Here is an 18,368-nt window from a genome sequence, read left to right as displayed (position 1 = left end):
ACTTGTTCCTATTTCTGTGGGGTGCTGCTGGCCTCGGAATCTGCCAGTTGTTTGCGTTGCCCTTCCACATGATTTCCAACACAGCAGGCTCAATCCTTTCTCTCCCGCAGTCCATGACCTTCACTGCGATGAGACAGTGCTTAGCAAGGAAGGGGCATTGTCACTGATTAAAAGCCATTTTTCTTTCCTGCTAGGTTCGGAGCACATTTTGTGTAATACTGTATCTTACATATTACTGCTACTTTCCCAATCATGATTAGCGCCACTGTAATTCTTCCTTGGTGAAAATCAGCAGCCCAGCGGGGACATTATGCTTCACAAATAGGACAAAGACATTCGGTATTCCTCTCTAGAAGAAAGACAACGGTATAACCAAATCCCGCCTCCTTTAAAAAAATAAATCTTCTGCTATTCACCCCCTTTCCCAAGAGATTAATATTTGCAAAACTTTTTTTTTTCAGAGTTTCTTTTTCTTTATTTGTCTACATTCAGCTTAATTCAGATGTACTGCCTGAATGATCCAGACATACCAAAAAAACCCCACTCTTTCCCACTGTTTTTAAAATAAAATCTTCACTTATAAAACCAAAACACTAAAGCATTAAAATACAGAAAGCTCGTTTAACCTACTTCACAAAAGCATTAACAGATGATGTATCCCTTCTGTAGTTATTTAAAGACAAACCGAGTTAACACGAACACCAATCGTAAATAGACAGAGGGATACGGAACTGCAAGAACTCAAAAAACTACTCGGACAAAGTTGTGACGGCAACTAACAAACCACTGAAGACACGGAAGTCCCAAACACGGCAAATATGGGTCACAGGACGGGCCACAGGGGTGACCAGCTGCACCTCACGACACGGCAACGTGGACAGGTTGGGGCGGAGGGGGCCTGGAGGGGCCAGCTGACATGTTAACTGTGATGCATAAAACTGAATCTTACAACGAGGGGTAAGTGCAGAAGGTACAAATCTTCACCCCTCGGGGGGCTTTATCTATACTGGTAGTTCATGCTGTGGTCTGCGTTCCTGCCGTAGCCGCCCTGTGAGGACTGGTAGGAGCTGGGAGGGCCGCTGTAATTCTGGCTGGACCCCGGGGAGTTGTAGTTTGATTGTGACGAGTGGCCTCCTTGTTTGCCTTGGTATGAGGAGCCGCCCCCAGAACCGCCGCCGTAGCCCCCGTGTGACCCTGGGTTGTAGGATGACCCGCCTGTCCTCTCCCTCGACCTCGACCTCGGATGTTCCCTCCTCTTCCCCGCCCTCGAAGGTTCGGGGGCGGGGGCACTTCGTTGTGCATGGGGCCTCCCACGCCAAACCCAGGGTTATGTGGTTTAGCAGCAAATTTCGGTCCCCCCCTGACGGGCACAGGGGCTCTCTTCTTCTTGTTGGCTTCCAGGGCGAAGGAGCATCAGGGAAGAGCTTTTCTAGTGCAGCAAGAGCGGCATATGCTTTTGCCACCTTTTTGTTCGAGCCAGCACCCTGAAATTTCTGTCCATCCACCTCGACCTCCATGACAAAGCGCTTGTCGTGGCTGCCCCCGGTCTCGGAGATGAGCTCGTACTTGAGGCCATGCCTCTTTTCGTTAAGTTCCATAACACGGTTCTTGCCATGCTTGGTCAGGATTGGCCCCTGCTGGCAGTAGGATCGGAGGGGAAGGCAGTACTGGGGGTCGAAGCAGCTTCCACCAAAAGTGGAGGGGCCACCACGGCCGGCTTTGCTTCCGCCTCCTCAGCGGAGTCCTCCCCTTTGCTAGAGTCTCTGCCTTCCGCGCCAGTAGGCAGACCCATGTCCTGTAACACCTTAACGGCCACGTGCAGCTTGGCAGTCTTCAAATGAGTTGCCATCCACCTCAACAGACATGGTAAAGATGGGGGCGTGGACTGGACCGGTCTGGGAAACCAGCTTACACTGCAATCCCGGCTTCAGCTGGTTGAGTCTCATGAGTGCGTTCATAGCTTGGGGAGGCTCTGCCTTCTCGTCTTTCTTCTGAATCTTCTTCTTCTTTTTGCTCGGAGACTTTTCCTCCCCATCTTCTTCCATCGGGCGTTTCATGGGCATAACGGCATAGGTGGTGCTGGGGGGGGGATTTGAACTGCGTAGTCTACTGGGTTTTCATTCTTTGGTTTCTTGGGCATCTTAGAAGGCAGAGGGTCCATACCCAGAACTTTATGGAGCTGGCCAAACGCAGCAAGTCACAGAGTGTGCTCCGCACTCTGTGTGGTATCTTCCCGTTGCTGTCTGTCTAGATGCCCAATAGCTTCAGTGGCTGCTTTTTCACAAGGGTCATAAATGCCAGAACCATCTGGCCTCACGATCCCTGACGCCAGGCACTCGAGCACTCTCCGCAGGGCCTCGCCGGCACCCACTGGTCTGTTGGCTGTGCCAATGGATTTCTCACAGAGAAGCTCAAGGGGCCATCCTCCGAGGGGACCCCAGGTGGGCACGCGGGTACACAGGTCCCTCAGGACCCGGATGACAATGACACATGACTTCAGCCCGTTGCTCTGGCCTGGAACCACTTGGCGTGTCGGAGGGACAGCAAGGCAGCAAGGCATTTCTGCCTGTCCAGAGCGTTCGGGGGATCGTTGACTGAGAGCGGTTCTCCGGCTAATACTTTCTCCATTTCTTCTCTGACAACAGGGGATGGCAGGTGGATGGTCAGGGACAATGGAGGCTCTTTTGTGTTTTTTATCACAACGGCAGCATCGTCAGCAGACTGGAGTATTTCGTACTTGTCTTCTGTGACCGCAGCGAGCTGGATGGCCAGGTTGTCAGCCACCTTGTCCAGGAGGGCGGTCGTGGGCTTCTCCTTACAGAGCAGCACCAGCTCTAAATCCAAGTCCCCCTTGAGCAGCAGGCCCTTTGCCACGAGGCCCACGCGCATCAGGCCACGCAGGGTTCTGGTCATGTGCTCGGTCTTCTGCTCCCCAGCCCCTTCTTTGGCCTCATCCTCCGGGGGCACGTCCACATTCTCAGACTCCGCATGCTCACTGCTGCCTCTCTCCTGTGCGTCCATCCAGTCGGACACGGCCTTGAGCGCCCTCTCTGTGGGCGACACCATGCTCTGGACCGCCTCCAGTTCCTCTTGGGTCGGATAAACAGAAGAATGCTTTGCCATCACGTGGCGATCGTCATTCACAAAAATTCGCATTGGACGCATCTTTCCTTCTTTTTTCTGGAGTGTCTGGAAACCAAGTGTTTGCTTATCTTTTCAAACTGTGACAGATTTCCTTGGTGTTATCAATACTTCAACTATCTTGTCCGCGTTCCCTTCCCCGACCACAACCGCCGCCGCCGCCCTCCTGCCACAGCCCGCGGGGGTCTTCCCCAAAAGCCACGCAGTGCGCACCGGGCTGCTGAGTCCAACTGCAATGGCGAGAAGAGGAGGAGGAGGAGCCGGGGCCGGGGGCGAGCGGGCGGGAGCGCGCCGGGGAGGTCTGTAACAGCTTTTTTAAAAGATTTTATTTTTTATTGGTGAGACAGGACGCAAGCAGGGGAAACAGCAGACAAAGGGAGAAGCAGATTCCCCACTGAGCAAGGATCCCGATGCAGGACTCGATCCCAGGACTCTGGGATCATGACCTGAGCCCAAAGCAGATGCTTGATGGATTGAGCAGCAGGTGTCCCTGTCACAGTTTTATATTGGAGGGTCTTCGGAGAAGTCCACCATCAATAAGATAGCAACTCAGAACTAGAAAAAGTGTTATCGCCCATGTAGAGTGTGATCGCTTAGGCCCAGGAGGGTGAATTCTGCATGACCTCAGGGGGCCAGCTGGGTGTCCCCACTTCTCCTCCATGTGTCATGTGTAAGCCAACACCAGCTCCCTCCTACTCCTTTCATGAGAACTTGGGCATTTTAAGAGGTATGCATATCCTTAGGTCCATAATAAGTCTTCAAACTTCTCAGAAAAGATTTATCCAAATCAACCTCATAAAGAAAAACTTTTCCAAATATCCTTCAGTACTTTTTCCGATTTGAGCCAGAATGATCACTTCTGTTTTAGTCACTATGGTTTTGCTATTTTAAGACCTTTTGCCATAAATAGCAATAACTATCCCATAGAAATTCCTAGGAATCAGTATTATAAAGGAAAGCCACAGAAACCAGGACGCTTTCTCATGGAAAGATTTTTGAATTCAATTAAATGGAGTCACTAAAAAAGAAGGGGAAAAAACTCTTCTCATAAAAAAATCAGTTTAGGGATACCTGGGTGGCTCAGTGGGTTAAGCCTCTGACTTCAGCTCAGGTCATGATCTCAGGGTCCTGGGATCAAGCCCCGCATCGGGCTCTCTGCTCTGCGGGGAGCCTGCTTCCTCCTCTCTCTCTACCTGCCTCTCTGCCTAGTTGTGATTTCTCTCTGTCAAATAAATAAAAATATTTTAAAAATACACTTAAAAATGTTTAACGTTTTACCCATTTGTTGTTTATTTTGGTGTAAGCTATGACTAAGGGTGGAACTTTATTTTATTCCCCAGATAAGGAAATGCCATTTTGATATGTAAATGTGGCATAGATATAAAGTAACAAGACTGATTTCATCATGCATTTTAGAAACTGGCTCAGAGAGCAACTACAAAAGAAGAGTTTTAAAACATTTTAGAGAATTCAAGCATCTTTGGGAAAGATGTATTATTTTTTAAAAACTACTCTTGAAGGACAGAACTCACTCAGATATAGGAATCTTGAAGCGTTTACTTAAAAAAAAAGCCAGTAACTCAAGAGTAATGCCTCCTACCTCAACCTTTATTACCAAAATTAAAGTACTTGAGGGGCTGCTGCCCGAGGCATTGATTGGGGGCTAAGGAAGGTATTTTGCCCACAAGCCTTAATATCATTTTGCCTTGTTTCTTTGGTTTTGCTCAGGAACAGTGACACCCTGACTCAAAGCACCAGGGAACTCACACACAATATCTCCTTCTGCCCTTTATTGAATCCTAACATGCACTGTGAAATGCCCTTTAGCAAAAGACAACTTGTATCCAATGGGAAGATTATTTATTGGGTCAAAATCCTCAAGGTGCTGATTCAGGGGGTATGACTATTCCTTGGGTGAATTTAATTTGTTCAGAAGGTGGTTTGAACATTGTAAACACTTGAACACTTGGGAACTGCTCTCCCACCAAGGTAAAAAGGAGAAAACAATTCTATAACTATACAAAAAGGTACTACTCATGGGGTTTACAATAAGACCTTTGGTTTCAATTGGAAGTCAAAAGTTAGTCCCAACAGGTACATTCTTCTCACTAAACTGTTTGATATTTTCAAATGAATCCACATTTCAGGAGGAAAAAAAAGACTCAAATCAAGCATGATCTGAATGCAATACACAGGAAATAAGTGGAAACTAATACAAGCAGTTAAGGAACATACTCTTTTAAACCAGCAAACCTACTCTAGGTTGAAAATCGTACAACCTTGCAATATTTTAAACAGTACATGAAGAAAAGATGCAAAAATGACAAAAACTAGCATTGGGGGCACTTATATGGTAATGGGACTTGAACACAATCCAGTCAGGCAGGTGAATTGGTACATAAGTTGACAATTTTGTTAATTTCTTCAAAGAAATTAACTGGAGAGAACATCTCTGGAAGGATATACAAGGAACGGCTAAAGGGGGTAGGCTTCAGTGGAATGGGTTCCATGGCTAGAGAGAGCTAGGAGGGAGATTTACCTTTCACTTTGTCGCAAAAACAAAAGCAATTTTGAAGGAACTAGGAGGAGCAACGAGCAAATAGAAACAACAACCAAAAAGAAATGTTGCTGAAGAACAGCTGGATGGCAGCTGACAGGTGACTCCACTGACCACACCATATGACTTGGTGCTCCAGCCTTCCTTGGCTTCCAGGACAGTGCACTTCTCTGGCCCTCCCGCTACATCTTGGATGTTCCTCCTTGGCCTTGTCATGGGCTACTCTTTACCCACCCATTGATTCCCGGAGCCCTGCCACCATCCTTGGTTGTTCTCCCATTGCACACTCCATTCTGGGGAAAGGCATTTACTCCCAAATCTCTCCCCAAGCTTCAAAAGGAGTAACCAAGAGCCCCAATAGCTCAGCCCATGCGCCCTGCAGGCTTCTCAGTCTCAACATGCCCACCTCTAAATGCACCTAAAAGGCAAGTGACGACTTTTGGGGGCCTCGCAGAGGACGCTCTCTGTGTGGGGTCCTGCTGGGACTGGCTTAAATGACTTGGAATAGTAAAGCAGGAGTCTATTCAATGCTGCATCTCCAGAAGTTTCTAAAGCACTCAACACCTTATCAGATGCTATAAACATTTGCTGGGAGAAAAAAAGAGAAGGAAGTGGAGGTGGGAAGAGAGCCCAGGAAAGAAAGAACAGAGACAGGAACTACCTTGACTCAAAACCCAGCTATTTATTAAACTTAGGACTTTGAACAAATGACTCAGCCTCCCTGATTCTCAGGCTCACTGTTCCCATCTGTAAAATGAGGCAGCCACTCAAGATTGTTGTGAGGATTAAATGAGATAGTATATGTAAAATGCTTAGCATAAGGCCTGATGTGTAATGAGTGACCCGTAAATGCTACTGTTATTCCTCTTGACAAGGGTCATAGAGCCGGTAAGGACCAAGGGCTTGAAAGATGCCTGTTACCTTGATATCCATACCCCTTCTCTCTGCTATGACCTCTACCTACAGTCATTTGTTTAATAGATACTTTCCTGGCATAACCCACATTCCCACTCTCCTCATTAGAGTCCCGTCTAGAGACTCTAGCCACACAGAGACCTGTCCTCTCTGCTGAGTGCAAATCTGCGGAGAAAACCAGGGAACTACTAGCAACTGTTTCTGCAAGCTCTACAACAAAACCTCTTCAACAGATCAGCTGTCTCTGACACACAAAAAGAAGGATCAGGCAGAACCATTAGGATGTGCTTCAGCCTGTTCTAAAGCTCAAGGAAAGCGGCCTGAATCACCATCCTTGTCAACTGAGCCTCTCAGCCATGTCGGAAGATTCTGTTCTCAGCACAGAACCAGATTGTTCAGGAGCAAGAGGAAACAAGAAACCTGGGCCACTCCCCCTCACTATTGCTGACCATCTGGCCACTGCTGGGGACAAAACCACAACCCCGACAGATGGGACAGCACCCCAGGAGTCTGATTCGAGACAGAAAGCCCCCATTCCTTCCCCCAATGCCTTGAGACGCTCTCTCCCATCCAACAAGTAGAGACGGGTGGTAAGCAGAGACCTTCCTGGTCCACATAATTGTCTGATCACAGACAGGGGCTAATCATAAGAAATGGGGTCACTTGGCAGTAAGGGAGGAGTCTAGAGCAGGACAACCTAGGTTTGAATTCTGAGTCTGCCTCTTACCATGCAACCTTGGCAAGTTATTTAACTTCTCTCTACCTCAGTCTTCTCATCTCTAAAATGGGGTGATAGTAGTAGAATTCAGCTCATAAGGGTGTGAGGTGTGGCTCCATGTAAAGAGTTTCTCCCAGGAGTGCCTGGTCTGTACAACATATGTGTATACTATATGTAAGTACAATTTTCATATTTTATCACCAGGTGAGCCAATTTAACACTGTTGACAAAACACCTAATGGCACAAAGTTCTTGGTGTTTGCCCAAGGCAGCAAGGTGGCGTGGATAGAGCAGAAGAGTTGTAATGAAAATGGTGTTCTGGTCCCTGTGGTACCATATCTGATTTATGCAACCTTGGGCAAAGCAAGTAATCTTGCTGAGTTTCCTCCTAAAACTGCAAACAGTAGCTTCACTCTGCCTAAGTCCCAGAGCTCCTTTGATGACTGAGTGAGGTAATATCCATGAAAAATATTTGGAAGGCCTAGAAAGCCATACCTTTACCAAGGACAATTACTGATATGAAACTCCTTCTGCTTCTAGAAGAGGGTCAATGACCCAGATCCCAGCTCCATCAATCTGGAGGCTCCCCGGCCCCATGCCCATGGAAGTACTCATGTTGGGATGATGAAACAAGCTGGTCAAGACTATGGATGGCAGAGAGTGTGTAATCAGCTAGAGGGTCAGGCATTGATCATTTTCAGCTGAGTAAAATTAAAAGCAAATACAAAAAGGTGTAAGAAAACCACATGACCATTATTAAAAGTTTAATGGCTAAATGTCACATTCAGCTCCTCTCTTTCAAAACACAAACAGTCCTTTGGGCTGAACATAGGCATCCTTCCCATAAGGAAAGTGTGTAGACATCCTGTTCTCCACTGCATCCCTTCATTGTTTCACAGAACATTTACTCAATAATTGCTCTAGGTTGGGGGCTGTGTTAGGACTATGTCCGTGAATAGGGAAATACTCATTTTTCTTTTTTAATTAGGCCCCATGTCCAGCATGAAGTCCAACACAGGGCCTGAACTCACAACGCTGAGATCAAGAGCTGACCTGAGATCCAGAGTTGGAGTCTTTAACCAACTGAGCCACCCAGGCACCCTGGGAAAGAAGCTATAGGGCATAGAGACAATAAGCAACAGGCATAATCAGTGAGTGAATTATATAGCCTGCTAGAAGGCAAAGAGTTATGAAAAAAGAATAAGACAGAAGTAGGGATAGCAGGAGTGTCAGGGAAGAAGGTTACACTGGTAAATAAGAGTACTCCTCTCATTGAGAAGGTGACTTTTGAGAGTTAACCAAAGAAACTACCAGGAAGAACACTTGGGCCATGGGAAGAGCTAAGGCAAAGGCCCTGAGGCGAGAGTTTGTCTGGCACGTGCCAAGAACAGCAAGGAGAACATGGCGCCACATGGAGAGGAGAGTGGCAGGACAGAAAGTCAGGAAAGTGGCCCAGCCAGGCTTTCTCTACAACATGAACCCTCAAAGTTGTGTCAGAGCTAGAGGAGCTGAAGCCCATGGTCTTCGGCCTAGATGGACTCTGATTAATGACCCCAGGAGACTATACTTCTGGACTACTTAAAGAGCAAGCAGTGGGAGCGCACCCATATTCACAACAACCCACTCAGTCAAGTCCATCAGCAAAGACACCCCTTGACATTTCACATGGATCAGAGATTGGTATGTGTCCTCCACTGTCCAAATCAGGCTAAGAAAAAGTATATTCCATGGTATAGTAAAGATGTTCACTCTTTCTTGACTGATGTGAACTCCCAAGAACCTTGGGCTGCCATCATCTTGCCACCAAGAAGAGAACCAGCGCTGATACTGTTGAAGTTGATACTGAGGACAGATGAAGAAATGGCAGGACCCTCTGGGCTTGCTATTATATGAGATGGTGAGTGTTTCCCTGCCCAAAGGCAGCTGGAATCAAGTTTATAGCCAAATGCATGCTAACTGACACAAGGAGAGAAGCATCAATTCTAGTGCTGGAAGAAATTGTAGAAGACAGCTAATAAAACATCCTCATTTTGTGGGTGAGGACACAGGTTATTCAGGCTGAGTGCTTTGTCCCCAGAAATGCAGTGACTGAACATCAGCTCTCTTCCTTGGTCTGCTGGAGCTATGACATGAATGAAGTGGAATTCTCTTCAGGGATCCTCTGGAGACAGACTCCGGTCTAAGACTCCAGTGAAGGAATGTGTCCGTTGGTCACACCCAGGAAGGAAGTGGATTGTCCTATACAACCCAAAGCTCCCAAGGCAGTACAGAACATTAGTGGTGAACATTCCACCTACTATTAATCACTTTTCAGTTGGCCAACTAGAATTTCGCCAGCCTCCACACTGAGCCTCACCCTCCAGGACAAGCATAGGGTATTGCAAAGAAGGGTATTATTTCCTGATCTCTACAGGTGTAGAAACTGGGTTTGTATAACCCTTCACAGCTAGTGAGATGATTTCACACACATGAAGTCTTCCGGATTATGCTCCTCAGGCAAAGGATGATGGAATGTTGTCTCATTGAGAAGATCATCATGTATGTGCCTATCCACCATAGACCTATTAGGGGGGCATCAGTTGGCTTGGGCTACCATAACAAAGCACCATGGACTGGGAGGCTTAAATAACAAAATTTATTTTCTCATAGTTCTGGAGGCTAAAAGTTTGAGATCCAAGTGTTGGCTGGGTTAGTGTCTGCTGGCGTTTCCCTTTGTCTTGTAGATGGCCATTTTCTCCCTATATCCTCACATGGCTCTTCCTCTGTACATGTTTCTTTCCAGATTTCCTCTTCTTGCAAGGAAATCAGTCCGATTGGATTAGGACCCACTCACGTGACCTCATTTAACTTAAATACCTCTTTAAAGACCTTATCTTTAAAAACGGCATATTCTGAGGTACTGGGGGTTAAGACTTCCACATATGAATCTGGAGGGGACATAATTCAGTCCATAACAGAAGGTATCTTTTTTTAATGGATTTTACTTATTTACTTGAGAGAGTGAGAAAGAGCCTGTGCACATGTGCATGAGCAGGGGGAAGGGCACTGGGAGAGGGAGCAGTAGACTCCCCACTGAGCAGGGAGCCCTATGTGGGTCTCTATCCCAGGACCCCAGGATCATGACCTTAGGCTAAGGCGGGTGCTTAACTGACTGAGCCACCCAGGCATCCCAGAAGGCATCATTACTGAAGAACCTGACTATCACTCTCTAGGCACCCAGTACAATTACCTACAGCTACAGAAACTTAGCACATCCCTGGGCAGTGCAGCTTCTCTGAGCCATCCAAATCAATGTGGTGGCTGGGGCAGGGGTGTGGGGGGTGGGAGCAGGAGGTGTGCATGGCTGCCAGTGACATTGACCATGAAAGGTGGGGGTCTTAATGGATTTGAGAAGTTTGGTTTTGCCCTTTGCCACAGTCATGTGATACACAGGCTCTCAACACTCTTCAGGAAAAATTTAAGAGTCTCTACAACTGATGCTTCCATTCCAAAGAATATTTATAAACATCACATTTCTGATTCCTGAACAAACCCAGTGTCAGCAAGACTACATCCTTGTCTGCATAAAACTGAAGAATCAGGGCCAAGCGGCCTCATTCAGCAAATCTGTCCCCAAGCTTCCTGGCACAAATAGAATAAGAGTGTGTAGAATTAATTTAGCCCAACACCTGACAACCATCAACATCCTAGAGACTGGATATCCCCAAGACCACTGTGCTCGAATCTTCTGTCACTCCAAGCAGTGTCTCCAAGCAACAGAGGCAATGAACATTTTGTTCCTTCCTTCACTTTCTCACTCAACACGTACTGATCAGCATCTACTATGTGCTTGGTGCCCACGGTGGAGGGCTAAAAGGTCTACAGAGGGTCCATGGAGGAAGTGACATTTCGGTTTGCCCTTCCAAACAGGCTAAGATCTGGATGAGCAGAAGGGATTCCAGGTGGAAGGAACATGTGCACTGAAGCTGGGCAAGAGGAAAGATGAACCATATTTATGGTCAATGAGTAGATAAGGTCTTGTAGGAACTGAGGGAGGATTGTCACAGGGAAGCATGTGTTGTCAGTCTGGATGGGTAGGGAAGATCTGATCATGCCTGAGAGAGGTTACCCCGCCTCAACATCTGTCCTTCCCCTCCCACAGGCTTGCAGTCAACCTGCAGAGTTCAAGGGAAAGGGGTAGGAGGATGGGAGGCAGACAGGTCCTTTTGCTTCCGGGAAAGGGTGCAGAGAGGAGGGAAATGGTGACCATACCAGCTCCTCTGACTATAAACAGCCAAGTATTCTGCCAGCTGGAATGTCTAATGCCTCGATTCTGACCATTCTAGTGGGCATTCAGATTGGCATGGCAGTATGGGGAAAGTGACTTGACCACCTGTCTTTGAGAATCTAAATCTCTCCCCAGTTGAATGATCTTATCCGTGTACCATTCACAGAATGGTATACAAGTACATGCAGAGACCTCCTTTCAAAGCACAGACAGGGTGATGGCCCAGAGAAGCTTACACTTGGATTGGCCCCTGAGATGGGAGTTAGTTCCTACTGCAACCCAGCCCCGTCCCAAATACCCCTTGAAAGCATCATGGGTGGACAGGTCAATTTTCTGACGTAGGTTGAGGGGCAGGACAATGAATAAAGGGCTCTCTAGCCTGTACAATGGTCCCTTCTGTGGGGAATTTGAGAGGACGTATGAGGCTCCGCCGAAGTCTGTCCTAACTCTTCAGTGCAGCTGGGTTGTTCAAGGATGCAAGGACTTCCTGCCCAAAACTGTTAATCAGGCTGCTCCTTCTTTCTTGCTCGTGAGATCCAGCTTTCGCTGCACCCAAGGTACACTCACGGGAAACTTGTACAATGTTTTTGTTTCCCTTCTGGCATATGAAAAATGAAACAAAACAAAAAATGTGTTGTCTGCTTTGTGTTAATGTGAGACACTACCATGTGGGAACGATCCAGTAATGCTGTTCAGGTAGGTTGTGTTAAAAATTCAAAATGCTACTTGAAGTAGATTATTTTCTTTAAAAAAAATGCCTTCATCAGTAAACGTTGGGCTTGGGAAGAAAGGAATCCAAGAATATTAGCGCTAGAGTAAGGGAGGCTAAGACATGATCATTGAATACATTATGTGATTAGGTCTCCTGCTAGAGAGAAACAAAATGCCATAAAAAACATTACTGGATACTAGACCCTTATCAAAATCAGTGATAAACCACTTCATACCCACTAGAATGGCTCTAACCAAGGATCTAGCCAAGATCACATGTGTTGGAAAGGATGGGGATAAAATGGAGCCCTCACGCATTGCTGGTGGGAAGGCAAAATGGCACCCCTGCTCTGGAGAACAGTCTGGCGGTTCCTCTGAGGGCTAAACAGAGGCACCATGTGACTCAGAAATGGCACTCCTAGGAATATACCCAAGAGGCATGAAAACATATGTCCAGACAAAAACATATACATGTCTGTTCATAGCAGCATATTTGTAAGAGCCCCAAAGTGGAAACAAACCCAGGCCCATTCATTGCCAGACACCTAAATAAAATGTGGTACATCCAGGCAGCACTAAAACGAAATGAGCTAACAGGACATGAAAAGACACAGAGGAACCTTAAGTGCATATGACTGAGTGAAGGAAGCCAATCTAGAAAAGTTCCATACTATAGGATTCCAACTCTATGATGTTTGTGAATAAGAAAACTTTCCGAGGGGCACCTGGGTGGCTCAGTTCGTTAAGTGTCTCTGCCTTCAGCTCAGGTCATGATCCCAGGGTCCTGAGATGGAACCCCATGTCAGGCTCTCTGCTCTGCTGAGTGGGGAGCCTGTTTCTCCCTCTCCATCTCCCTCTGTCCCTCCTTCTGCTCCTGCTCACTTGCTCTCTCCAATAAACAAATAAACTCTTCAAAAGAAAAAAAAAACTTACAGAGACAGTAAAAAGATCAGAGGTTGCCAGGGGTTAACAGAGCAGGAGGGATGGGTGGGAGAAGAACAGAATTTTTTAGGGCAGTGAAACTGTTCTGTTGTGATCCTGCAATAATGGATACACATCACAAGCATTTGCCAAAGCTTTGGACGGCATGACACCAAGAGCGAGCCCAGCGTAGCCTATGGACTGGAGTGACACACCTGTGCAGGGTTTTCGGTTGCAATAAATGTGCCCTTTTGGTGCCAGATGTTGATAGAGGGGGAGACTGGCCATGTGGGGCAACGGGAGGCTGATGGGAGTGTCTGTACTTTCCAATCAATTTTTTGATGAACCTCAGGTTTCCCTAGGGCGCCTGGGTGGCTCGGTTGGTTGGGCGGCTGCCTTCGGCTCGGATCCTGATCCCAGCGGCCTGGGATTGAGTCCCACATCGGACTCCTTGCTCAGCAGGGAGCCTGCATCTCCTTCTGCCTCTGCCTGTCTCTCTGTCTGCCAGTGTTCACTCTCTCTGACAAATAAATAAATGAAATCTGTTTAAAAAAAAATGGAAGGAGACCCTAAGCCAAGGAACCCAGACAGCCTTGAGTAGGTGGAAGAGACAAATGGATTCTCCCCAGAGCCCCCAAAAGGAACACAGCCCTGCTAACACCTCGACCTGAGCCCACTGAGGCGATTCAGGAGCTATGAGGCCACAGTTCTGACCTCCAGAACTGTAGCAGAATGCATCTGGTTGTTCCCAAGCTCCACCTTCGGGTGACTTGTTACAGGAGCTACCGGAAGCTCATACATCTGCATTGTTTGAAAATGCACCGCGGCAGGCACCTGACAGGATAGCAATAGACAAAGGACACCAGGGCAGCATCTACACCATCTTCACAATACTTCTGTAAATCCCAAATTATCTTTTAAGTTTTTCTTAGAAAGAGGCTAAGAGTGGTCCATATACACAATGGAGTATTATGCCTCCCTCAGAAAGGATAAATACCCAACTTTTGTAGCAACATGGATGGGACTGGAAGAGATTACGCTGAGCGAAATAAAGTCAAGCAGAGAGAGTCAAGTATCATATGGTCTCACTTATTTGTGGAGCATAACAAAGAACACGGAGGACATGGGGAGATGGAGAGGCGAGGGAGTTGAGGGAAACTGGAAGGGGAGATGAACCATGAGAGACTATGGACTCTGAAAAACAACCAAAGGGTTTTGAAGGGGTTGGGGGTTGGGAGGTTGAGGAACCAGGTGGTGGGTAATCGGGAGGGCACGTACTGCATGGAGCACTGGGTGTGGTGCAAAAACAATAAACACCGTTACGCTGAAAATAAACAATAAAAAAATGAAATGAAATGAAATGAAATTTAAAAAAAAAAAGAAAGAGGCTAAGAGTTGCCCAAAACCAGCAGGCAAGGCCACTTGTACACAGACCCGATGTGCCCGGGCCCTTGCTGGCTTCTTGTTCCCAGTCCACCCCATCTCCCCACAAGGAGCCAGGACAGAAAAACCAAAGAGGAAGAAAACCACCAGTTTCCTGAAGGCGCTGCCCAGAAGGAACCCAAACAACTCATTTTAAACCACCCTTCTAAAGAAGAGGCAAGCCACCCGTAGCCGTGACCTACAAGCCCCGTGCAAGAGAGAAATGTGGTAATTATTCAAAGGTCCCCCTTCTTGGCAGTCTTAGTAGATTATCATAAAATCAAGTGACTTTACAAGAAAAAAATTAACATGAAATTCTCAGCGAAGGCACCTGACAATCTTCTCGGACAAGACCACCCCCCACTCCAGGGCTGTGGAAGTGCCCGCTCCCCAAGGACGCACACCTTCCCAAGGCCACTCCTCTCATGGGTCCTGCCTCGTCTTCTGAACGGAGGGCATCTTCGTAACTCCTCACCTCCACTGCTCGCTCTGCCCAGCCCCGTTGGGTGCCCTCGCTGGTAAAGAATGTTTCTTTTTCTCCTGTTGCCCCATGCTAAACAGGCTGGTCACCTGTCAGGCCCCTGTCTCCCTCACTCTAAACCTCCAGGCATCCTCTTTCCTGTGAACTCTGCCTTTGAGCCTCCCGCCACCTGCTGCTCACTCTTCCTGCCACCCCTGATTAGGACAGTGGAGATGGCACTTTATTTATTTATTGAAATACAGTCGACATAAAATGTGATGTTACATTCAGGCGCACAACAGAGTGATTGGACACCTCTGCGTGCTATGCCGGGCTCCCCGCCAGCGGAGCTCCCCTCTGTCACCACACAGCACCATCAGCACCACTGACTGTATTCCCTGCGCGGTGCCTTTCATGCCCCTCACTTACTCATTGCACAACCAGAAGCCTGTGTCTCCCGCTCTCCTGCACCCATTTTGCCCATTCCTCCTCCCCTTTGGCAACACTCAGTGTGTTCTCTGGAGTTTTTGGTCTGATTCTGCTTTTCCTTTGTTTGTTCATTTGTGGGTTTTTTTTTTCTTTTTTCATTTTCTTTCGTTCTTTCTTCTTTTTTTTTTTTAAGGTTCTACGTATGGATAAGCTTCTACTCCAAATGCCTCCTTCTCTCTGAACTTTGTTTGAATCCCTGCCATTGGAAAGAAGGGAAACCCCCTCACTGGCCATCCTATCTGCTCCCAGAGCCCATGATTCATCCCTTTTGGTAGCTTCTGCCTGAGATTGCTCTGAACTCTGTGAGATGCTTGTCTATCTTGTCTTCTTGACAAAAGTGTGAGTCCTATCAGGGAGACTGTTTATTTAAGCCGCCAGCAGAATGGCTGGGTCGTGGCTGATGACAGCCTCGTGGCAAAGTCCTAGCAGAGAGCCAGGGACCCACAGCCAAGGTCGGCTGGGCCTGGATCACAGCTCTGTCTCTCCAACTGCTCGACCTGGGAAAAGCTTTGCAGCGTGCCGTTTGCACTCTGGCATGGTCAATCGTACCTGCTGTTAATAATGCACTAGGAACACTATCAGGACCAGTGTACTGATAATAGGACATGGCCCAGAATCCTTGTGGGATAAAATTAGTTAATCCACGAAAAACTCTTCGGAACAGCGTTTGGCAGGTGCCAAGCCCTCAATAGGTTTTAGGCATTTTTCTTGGTGATTTCCTTGGCCGTGTGTCTGGGAACAGGCTCAGGAGACTGCATTTTCAGTGCACATCTCGAGGTGAGCCTCCCGCAGGCTGGAACTTTTGGACCACTAGCGAAATGCAGACCTCTCGTTTATAACCGAGGAGTTTAAGGGCCAGGGAGGGGACAGTGAGTCACCCAGGGTGGGCCAGGACCTGCACAAGCCACTGTCTAGTCTATCCTTCTTCATTCAGGAGCTTGAACAAGACCAAGGAGACAACTAGTGTTGGTTTTCAGATGCATTCCCCACCCAGGGGTGCTTTTAATCTCGTGGGCAGCCCCAAGGAGCCCAGAGGCTCTAGAACCAGCCTAGATGGGAAGACCCATTCAGGGACAAACTTGCCCTTCCTTCCTCAGCCAGACATGAAGGAAACTCTTCTCTTCCTTGTCCTTTATTAACTTGTGAAAACCCAGACAATGAATCTCTCTAGACATGGGTTCGGAGCCAGTGACCGCTGGTTGTCTCCAATATCCATTCTCTTGCCCCTTAATAATACACGGCAGTAGAATTTTTAGCAGGGAGCAAGCTGCCCAGTGGCAGACAGCATCCCTCAGTCCCAGCACGGAAGTTGAGTCGAGGGGAAGGCTCAACTTTTGGGTCTCCATCTTAAAGGGAAGGAGCCTCCCCTTGTCTCGTGCTTCCCAGTGCTTTGTGCTCTCCAGCTGCAAACTGGCTGAGAGCTATCTTAGACCCTAGAAAGAGGGTGACCCCAGAAAAGACAGAGTGACAGAGTGGGGAGCCCAGGCCCCCAACAGAACCGCAGAGCAGAACCGCACACCCAGCTTGAACCACATATTTGGGGAAGCAAATTCTCTCACACTGGGCCATTTAGACTTCATGTTGGATGAGCCCACATCCTGATACAGAGGTCAAGAATGGAAGACAGGGTCACATTTCCTCTGCTCTGGGCTGCCATGCCTGGGGCAAGGTGTGCAGTGGGTAGAGCTCTGGCTTTAGGTTCAGACTCAAATTCGGGCCCCGTCCTTTTTATAACCAGACTAGTCAGTTCGGGCTGCCATAGCCAAGCGCCCCAGCCAGGAGGCTTAAACCACCGAGACGGACTGTCTCCTGCTTCTGGACGCTAGAAGGAGCAGATCAAGCTGTCGATGGAGCCACACCCGTCAGATTCTAAGGAGACATCTGTCCCTGGCCACTCTCCAGCTTCTGGCAGTTCCTTGGCATGTGGTACATCACCCCAGTGTCTGCCTTTGTCCTCATGTGGCCTTCTCCCTGCCTCTCTTCTTGTCTGTACCTTCCCTCAGCACATATCTGTCTCTGTGCCCAAATATCCCCCAATTTTAACTATTTTTTTTTCTAAAGTAAACTCTATACCCAATGTGGGGTTGTACTCACTACCCTGAGATTGAGAGTTCTGTGCTCTAGTGACGGAGCCAGCCAGGCTCCAAATTTCCCCCTTTCGTAAGGACACCAGCCATACTGATTTACGGTTCATCCTAAATGGGATTTGATGTGATTATCTCTGTAAAGACCCTATTTCCTAATGAGGTCACATTCTGAGCTACCAGGAGTCCAACATATGCTTTTTGGGAGGAACATGTTCCCACCCTTAATACTAACTCTCTTTGCTAATAGAATTTGGGAGTTCAACGAATGTCTGAGAACCTCAGTTTCCCCAATGTCAGATTTACATGTGTTCTCAGGGTCTAGTATTTAGCAAGTCCCTGGGACATGCCTTAGATCTGGCCTTTGCCGGTGTCACACCTGCCGTGGAGGACAGGCACCCCTGCCCGTCATCCTGGCATCGTAGGATGGGTGCAGTGGCCTTTGCCACCTTCTCTGTGGAGTGGTGGTTGTGGTGGTTGTGGGGAGCTGAGATCTTCGATGAGCAGGACTGGGGAGCTCTGCGGCAGCTGGCATTTGGGCTGGGCTCAGAAGGATGAGCGGCGCCACCAGGCTGGGACCCGGCATTGCTGGAGGGGTGGGACAGCATGCTCAGAGGCCTGGCCTTGGGAAAGCTTCGGACTGTGTCCGGGGAAAGTGTGTCACGTAGATGATGAAGGCGCAT

General features: G+C 47.9%; 1 pseudogene; it reads right to left on the bottom strand.

Annotated features, from left to right (window-relative positions):
• Positions 1–820: 820 nt before the first annotated feature.
• Positions 821–3,297, bottom strand: LOC123925014 (annotated as a pseudogene).
• Between the last annotated feature and the right edge of the window lie 15,071 nt (positions 3,298–18,368).

Source organism: Meles meles, chromosome 14 (genome assembly GCF_922984935.1).
Source record: "Meles meles chromosome 14, mMelMel3.1 paternal haplotype, whole genome shotgun sequence".
Classification (NCBI taxonomy): Eukaryota; Metazoa; Chordata; class Mammalia; order Carnivora; family Mustelidae; genus Meles; species Meles meles.
This window is presented reverse-complemented; position numbering and strand designations above follow the sequence as displayed.